The following is an 8,925-nucleotide window of genomic DNA, read 5'->3' as shown; positions in this document are numbered from 1 at the left end:
GGGTTGCAGGTGAAACCCTTACTCTGGATTCTCAGTTGGTTTCCTAGTGCCCGTTTGAAATGCCTGCCGTTTTCACTATAAAACCGATTTGGAGCTTGTACCTCCCCATATATATGTATGGAGTGGAGTTGGCAACTGAAAAGAAACTTTGTGTTCCCTTCAAGCTAGGTGAAGGACGGCTTTCACACACACTTATCTCTCAGAACTGAGCATGTGGAGAGACGTTCGTTCATCCAGCACAAAGGGAAGGGGTTGCAGGAGAAACCCTTACTCTGGTTTCTCAGTCTGTTTCCTAGTGCCGGTTTGAAGTGCCTGCCGTTTTCACTGTAAAACCGAGTTGGAGCTTGTACCTCCCCATATGTATGTATGGAGTGGAGTTGGCAACTGAAAAGAAACTTTGTGTTCCCTTCAAGCTAGGTGAAGGACGGCTTTCACACACACTTATCTCTCAGAACTGAGCATGTGGAGAGACTTTCTTTCATCCAGCACAAAGGGAACGGGTTGCAGGAGAAACCCTTACTCTGGTTTCTCAGTCTGTTTCCTAGTGCCGGTTTGAAGTACCTGCCGTTTTCACTGTAAAATCGAGTAGGAGCTTGTACCTCCCCATATATATGTATGGAGTGGAGTTGGCAACTGAAAAGAAACTTTGTGTTCCCTTCAAGCTAGGTGAAGGACGGCTTTCACACACACTTATCTCTCAGAACTGAGCATGTGGAGAGACGTTCGTTCATCCAGCACAAAGGGAACGGGTTGCAGGAGAAACCCTTACTCTGGTTTCTCAGTCTGTTTCCTAGTGCCGGTTTGAAGTGCCTGCCGTTTTCACTGAAAAACCGAGTTGGAGCTTGTACCTCCCCTTATATATGTATGGAGTGGAGTTGGCAACTGAAAAGAAACTTTGTGTTCCCTTCAAGCTAGGTGAAGGACGGCTTTCACACACACTTATCTCTCAGAACTGAGCATGTGGAGAGACGTTCGTTCATCCAGCACAAAGGGAACGGGTTGCAGGAGAAACCCTTACTCTGGTTTCTCAGTCGGGTTCCTAGTGCCGGTTTGAAGTGCCTGCCGTTTTCACTGTAAAACCAAGTTGGAGCTTGTACCTCCCCATATATATGTATGGAGTGGAGTTGGCAACTGTAAAGAAAATTTGTGTTCCATTCAAGCTAGGTGAAGGACGGCTTTCACACACCCTTATCTCTCAGAACTGAGCATGTGGAGAGACGTTCGTTCATCCAGCACAAAGGGAACGGGGTTGCAGGAGAAACCCTTACTCTGGTTTCTCTGTCGGTTTCCTAGTGCCGGTTTGAAGTGCCTGCCGTTTTCACTGTAAAACCGAGTTGGAGCTTGTACCTCCCCATATATATGTATGGAGTGGAGTTGGCAACTGAAAAGAAACTTTGTGTTCCCTTCAAGCTAGGTGAAGGACGGCTTTCACACACACTTATCTCTCAGAACTGAGCATGTGGAGAGACGTTCGTTCATCCAGCACAAAGGGAACGGGTTGCAGGAGAAACCCTTACTCTGGTTTCTCATTTGGTTTCCTAGTGCCGGTTTGAAGTGCCTGCCTTTTTCACTGTAAAACCGAGTTGGAGCTTGTACCTCCCCATATATATGTATGGAGTGGGGTTGGCAACTGAAAAGAAACTTTGTGTTCCCTTCAAGCTAGGTGAAGGACGGCTTTCACACACACTTATCTCTCAGAATTGAGCATGTGGAGAGACGTTCGTTCATCCAGCACAAAGGGAACGGGTTGCAGGAGAAACCCTTACTCTGGTTTCTCAGTCTGTTTCCTAGTGCCGGTTTGAAGTGCCTGCCGTTTTCACTGTAAAACCGAGTTGGAGCTTGTACCTCCCCATATATATGTATGGAGTGGAGTTGGCAACTGAAAAGAAACTTTGTGTTCCCTTCAAGCTAGGTGAAGGACGGCTTTCACACACACTTATCTCTCAGAACTGAGCATGTGGAGAGACGTTCGTTCATCCAGCACAAAGGGAACGGGTTGCAGGAGAAACCCTTACTCTGGTTTCTCAGTCTGTTTCCTAGTGCCGGTTTGAAGTGCCTGCCGTTTTCACTGTAAAACCGAGTTGGAGCTTGTACCTCCCCATATATATGTATGGAGTGGAGTTGGCAACTGAAAAGAAACTTTGTGTTCCCTTCAAGCTGGGTGAAGGACGGCTTTCACACACACTTATCTCTCAGAACTGAGCATGTGGAGAGACGTTCGTTCATCCGGCACAAAGGGAACGGGTTGCAGGAGAAACCCTTACTCTGGTTTCTCAGTCTGTTTCCTAGTGCCGGTTTGAAGTGCCTGCCGTTTTCACTGTCAAACCGAGTTGGAGCTTGTACCTCCCCATATATATGTATGGAGTGGAGTTGGCAACTGAAAAGAAACTTTGTGTTCCCTTCAATCTAGGTGAAGGACGGCTTTCACACACACTTATCTCTCAGAACTGAGCATGTGGAGAGACGTTCGTTCATCCAGCACAAAGGGAACGGGTTGCAGGAGAAACCCTTACTCTGGTTTCTCAGTCTGTTTCCTAGTGCCGGTTTGAAGTGCCTGCCGTTTTCACTGTAAAACCGAGTTGGAGCTTGTACCTCCCCATATATATGTATGGAGTGGAGTTGGCAACTGAAAAGAAACTTTGTGTTCCCTTCAAGCTAGGTGAAGGACGGCTTTGACACACACTTATCTCTCAGAACTGAGCATGTGGAGAGACGTTCGTTCATCCAGCACAAACGGAACGGGTTGCAGGAGAAACCCTTACTCTGGTTTCTCAGTCTGTTTCCTAGTGCCGGTTTGAAGTGCCTGCCGTTTTCACTGTAAAACCGAGTTGGAGCTTTTACCTCCCCAAATATATGTATGGAGTGGAGTTGGCAACTGAAAAGAAACTTTGTGTTCCCTTCAAGCTAGGTGAAGGACGGCTTTCACACACACTTATCTCTCAGAACTGAGCATGTGGAGAGACGTTCGTTCATCCAGCACAAAGGTAACGGGTTGCAGGAGAAACCCTTACTCTGGTTTCTCAGTCGGTTTCCTAGTGCCGGTTTGAAGTGCCTGCCGTTTTCACTGTAAAACCGAGTTGGAGCTTGTACCTCCCCATATATTTGTATGGAGTGGAGTTGGCAACTGAAAAGAAACTTTGTGTTCCCTTCAAGCTAGGTGAAGGACGGCTTTCACACACACTTATCTCTCAGAACTGAGCATGTGGAGAGACGTTCGTACATCCAGCACAAAGGGAAGGGGTTGCAGGAGAAACCCTTACTCTGGTTTCTCAGTCTGTTTCCTAGTGCCGGTTTGAAGTGCCTGCCGTTTTCACTGTAAAACCGAGTTGGAGCTTGTACCTCCCCATATATATGTATGGAGTGGAGTTGGCAACTGGAAAGAAACTTTGTGTTCCCTTCAAGCTAGGTGAAGGACGGCTTTCACACACACTTATCTCTCAGAACTGAGCATGTGGAGAGACGTTCGTTCATCCAGCACAAAGGGAACGGGTTGCAGGAGAAACCCTTACTCTGGTTTCTCAGTCTGTTTCCTAGTGCCGGTTTGAAGTGCCTGCCGTTTTCACTGTAAAACCGAGTTGGAGCTTGTACCTCCCCATATATATGTATGGAGTGGAGTTGGCAACTGAAAAGAAACTTTGTGTTCCCTTCAAGCTAGGTGAAGGACGGCTTTCACACACACTTATCTCTCAGAACTGGGCATGTGGAGAGACGTTCGTTCATCCAGCACAAAGGGAACGGGTTGCAGGAGAAACCCTTACTCTGGTTTCTCAGTCTGTTTCCTAGTGCCGGTTTGAAGTGCCTGCCGTTTTCACTGTAAAACCGAGTTGGAGCTTGTACCTCCCCATATATATGTATGGAGTGGAGTTGGCAACTGAAAAGAAACTTTGTGTTCCCTTCAAGCTAGGTGAAGGACGGCTTTCACACACACTTATCTCTCAGAACTGAGCATGTGGAGAGACGTTCGTTCATCCAGCACAAAGGGAACGGGTTGCAGGAGAAACCCTTACTCTGGTTTCTCAGTCTGTTTCCTAGTGCCGGTTTGAAGTGCCTGCCGTTTTCCCTGTAAAACCGAGTTGGAGCTTGTACCTCCCCATATATATGTATGGAGTGGAGTTGGCAACTGAAAAGAAACTTTGTGTTCCCTTCAAGCTAGGTGAAGGACGGCTTTCACACACACTTATCTCTCAGAACTGAGCATGTGGAGAGACGTTCGTTCATCCAGCACAAAGGGAACGGGTTGCAGGAGAATCCCTTACTCTGGTTTCTCAGTCTGTTTCCTAGTGCCGGTTTGAAGTGCCTGCCGTTTTCACTGTAAAACCGAGTTGGAGCTTGTACCTCCCCATATATATGTATGGAGTGGAGTTGGCAACTGAAAAGAAACTTTGTGTTCCCTTCAAGCTAGGTGAAGGACGGCTTTCACACACACTTATCTCTCAGAACTGAACATGTGGAGAGACGTTCGTTCATCCAGCACAAAGGGAACGGGTTGCAGGAGAAACCCTTACTCTGGTTTCTCAGTCTGTTTCCTAGTGCCGGTTTGAAGTGCCTGCCGTTTTCACTGTAAAACCGAGTTGGAGCTTGTACCTCCCCATATATTTGTATGGAGTGGAGTTGGCAACTGAAAAGAAACTTTGTGTTCCCTTCAAGCTAGGTGAAGGACGGCTTTCACACACACTTATCTCTCAGAGCTGAGCATGTGGAGAGACGTTCGTACATCCAGCACAAAGGGAAGGGGTTGCAGGAGAAACCCTTACTCTGGTTTCTCAGTCGGTTTCCTAGTGCCGGTTTGAAGTGCCTGCCGTTTTCACTGTCAAACCGAGATGGAGCTTGTACCTCCCCATATATATGTATGGAGTGTAGTTGGCAACTGAAAAGAAAATTTGTGTTCCCTTCAAGCTAGGTGAAGGACGGCTTTCACACACACTTATCTCTCAGAACTGAGCATGTGGAGAGACGTTCGTTCATCCAGCACAAAGGGAACGGGTTGCAGGAGCAACCCTTACTCTGGTTTCTCAGTCTGTTTCCTAGTGCCGGTTTGAAGTGCCTGCCGTTTTCACTGTAAAACCGAGTTGGAGCTTGTACCTCCCCATATATATGTATGGAGTGGAGTTGGCAACTGAAAAGAAACTTTGTGTTCCCTTCAAGCTAGGTGAAGGACGGCTTTCACACACACTTATCTCTCAGAACTGAGCATGTGGAGAGACGTTCGTTCATCCAGCACAAAGGGAACGGGGTTGCAGGAGAAACCCTTACTCTGGTTTCTCAGTCTGTTTCCTAGTGCCGGTTTGAAGTGCATGCCGTTTTCACTGTAAAACCGTGTTGGAGCTTGTACCTCCCCATATATATGTATGGAGTGGAGTTGGCAACTGAAAAGAAACTTTGTGTTCCCTTCAAGCTAGGTGAAGGACGGCTTTCACACACACTTATCTCTCAGAACTGAAGATGTGGAGAGACGTTCGTTCATCCAGCACAAAGGGAACGGTTTGCAGGAGAAACCCTTACTCTGGTTTCTCAGTCTGTTTCCTAGTGCCGGTTTGAAGTGCCTGCGGTTTTCACTGTCAAACCGTGTTGGAGCTTGTACCTCCCCATATATATGTATGGATTGGAGTTGGCAACTGAAAAGAAACTTTGTGTTCCCTTCAAGCTAAGTGAAGGACGGTTTTCACACACACTTATCTCTCAGAACTGAGCATGTGGAGAGACGATCGTTCATCCAGCACAAAGGGAACGGGTTGCAGGATAAACCCTTACTCTGGATTCTCATTCGGTTTCCTAGTGCCGGTTTGAAGTGCCTGCCGTTTTCCCTGTAAAACCGATTTGGAGCTTGTACCTCCCCATATATATGTATGGAGTGGAGTTGGCAACTGAAAAGAAACTTTGTGTTCCCTTCAAGCTAGGTGAAGGACGGCTTTCACACACACTTATCTCTCAGAACTGAGCATGTGGAGAGACGTTCTTTCATCCAGCACAAATGGAACGGGTTGCAGGAGAAACCCTTACTCTGGTTTCTCAGTCTGTTTCCTAGTGCCGGTTTGAAGTGCCTGCCGTTTTCACTGTAAAACCGAGTTGGAGCTTGTACCTCCCCATATATATGTATGGAGTGGAGTTGGCAACTGAAAAGAAACTTTGTGTTCCCTTCAAGCTAGGTGAAGGACGGCTTTCACACACACTTATCTCTCAGAACTGAGCATGTGGAGAGACGTTCGTTCATCCAGCACAAAGGGAACGGGTTGCAGGAGAAACCCTTACTCTGGTTTCTCAGTCTGTTTCCTAGTGCCGGTTTGAAGTGCCTGCCGTTTTCACTGTAAAACCGAGTTGGAGCTTGTACCTCCCCATATATTTGTATGGAGTGGAGTTGGCAACTGAAAAGAAACTTTGTGTTCCCTTCAAGCTAGGTGAAGGACGGCTTTCACACACAATTATCTCTCAGAACTGAGCATGTGGAGAGACGTTCGTACATCCAGCACAAATGGAAGGGGTTGCAGGAGAAACCCTTACTCTGGTTTCTCAGTCGGTTTCCTAGTGCCGGTTTGAAGTGCCTGCCGTTTTCCCTGTAAAACCGAGTTGGAGCTTGTACCTCCCCATATATATTTATGGAGTGGAGTTGGCAACTGAAAAGAAAATTTGTGTTCCCTTCAAGCTAGGTGAAGGACGGCTTTCACACACACTTATCTCTCAGAACTGAGCATGTGGAGAGACGTTCGTTCATCCAGCACAAAGGGAACGGGTTGCAGGGGAAACCCTTACTCTGGTTTCTCAGTCTGTTTCCTAGTGCCGGTTTGAAGTGCCTGCCGTTTTCACTGTAAAACCGAGTTGGAGCTTGTACCTCCCCATATATATTTATGGAGTGGAGTTGGCAACTGAAAAGAAACTTTGTGTTCCCTTCAAGCTAGGTGAAGGACGGCTTTCACACACACTTATCTCTCAGAACTGAGCATGTGGAGAGACGTTCGTTCATCCAGCACAAAGGAAAGGGGTTGCAGGAGAAACCCTTACTCTGGTTTCTCAGTCTGTTTCCTAGTGCCGGTTTGAAGTGCCTGCCGTTTTCACTGTAAAACCGTGTTGGAGCTTGTACCTCCCCATATATATGTATGGAGTGGATTTGGCAACTGAAAAGAAACTTTGTGTTCCCTTCAAGCTAGGTGAAGGACGGCTTTCACACACAATTATCTCTCAGAACTGAAGATGTGGAGAGACGTTCGTTCATCCAGCACAAAGGGAACGGGTTGCAGGAGAAACCCTTACTCTGGTTTCTCAGTCTGTTTCCTAGTGCCGGTTTGAAGTGCCTGCCGTTTTCACTGTAAAACCGAGTTGGAGCTTGTACCTCCCCATATATATGTATGGAGTGGAGTTGGCAACTGAAAAGAAACTTTGTGTTCCCTTCAAGCTAGGTGAAGGACGGCTTTCACACACACTTATCTCCCAGAACTGAGCATGTGGAGAGACGTTCGTTCATCCAGCACAAAGGGAACGGTTTGCAGGAGAAACCCTTACTCTGGGTTCTCAGTCGGTTTCCTAGTGCCGGTATGAAGTGCCTGCCGTTTTCACTGTAAAACCGAGTTGGAGCTTGTACCTCCTCATATATATGTATGGAGTGGAGTTGGCAAATGAAAAGAAACTTTGTGTTCCCTTCAAGCTAAGTGAAGGACGGCTTTCACACACACTTATCTCTCAGAACTGAGCATGTGGAGAGACGTTCGTTCATCCAGCACAAAGGGAACGGGTTGCAGGAGAAACCCTTACTCTGGTTTCTCAGTCGGTTTCCTAGTGCCGGTTTGAAGTGCCTGCCGTTTTCACTGTAAAACCGAGTTGGAGTTGCACATCCCCATATATATGTATGGAGTGGAGTTTGCAACTTAAAAGAAACTCTGTGTTCCCATCAAGCTAGGTGAAGGACGGCTTTCACACACACTTATCTCTCAGAACTGAGCATGTGGAGAGACGTTCTTTCATCCAGCACAAATGGAACGGGTTGCAGGAGAAACCCTTACTCTGGTTTCTCAGTCGGTTTCCTAGTGCCGGTTTGAAGTGCCTGCCGTTTTCACTGTAAAACCGAGTTGGAGCTTGTACCTCCCCATATATATGTATGGAATGGAGTTGGCAACTGAAAAGAAACTTTGTGTTCCCTTCAAGCTAGGTGAAAGACGGTTTCACACACACTTATCTCTCAGAACTGAGCCTGTGGAGAGACGTTCGTTCATCCAGCACAAAGGGAACGGGTTGCAGGAGAAACCCTTACTCTGGTTTCTCAGTCTGTTTCCTAGTGCCGGTATGAAGTGCCTGCCGTTTTCACTGTAAAACCGAGTTGGAGCTTGTACCTCCCCATATATATGTATGGAGTGGAGTTGGCAACTGAAAAGAAACTTTGTGTTCCCTTCAAGCTAGGTGAAGGACGGCTTTCACACACACTTATCTCTCAGAACTGAGCATGTGGAGAGACGTTCGTTCATCCAGCACAAAGGGAACGGTTTGCAGGAGAAACCTTTACTCTGGTTTCTCAGTCTGTTTCCTAGTGCCGGTTTGAAGTGCCTGCCGTTTTCACTGTAAAACCGAGTTGGAGCTTGTACCTCCCCATATATATGTATGGAGTGGAGTTGGCAACTGAAAAGAAACTTTGTGTTCCCTTCAAGCTAGGTGAAGGGCGGCTTTCACACACACTTATCTCTCAGAACTGAGCATGTGGAGAGACGTTCGTTCATCCAGCACAAAGGGAACGGGTTGCAGGAGAAACCCTTACTCTGGTTTCTCAGTCTGTTTCCTAGTGCCGGTTTGAAGTGCCTGCCGTTTTCACTGTAAAACCGAGTTGGAGCTTGTACCTCCCCATATATATGTATGGAGTGGAGTTGGCAACTGAAAAGAAACTTTGTGTTCCCTTCAAGCTAGGTGAAGGACGGCTTTCACACACACTTATCTCTCAGAACTGAG

This window comes from Vicugna pacos, unplaced genomic scaffold (assembly GCF_048564905.1).
Source record: "Vicugna pacos unplaced genomic scaffold, VicPac4 scaffold_127, whole genome shotgun sequence".
NCBI lineage: Eukaryota > Metazoa > Chordata > Mammalia > Artiodactyla > Camelidae > Vicugna > Vicugna pacos.
This window is presented reverse-complemented; position numbering follows the sequence as displayed.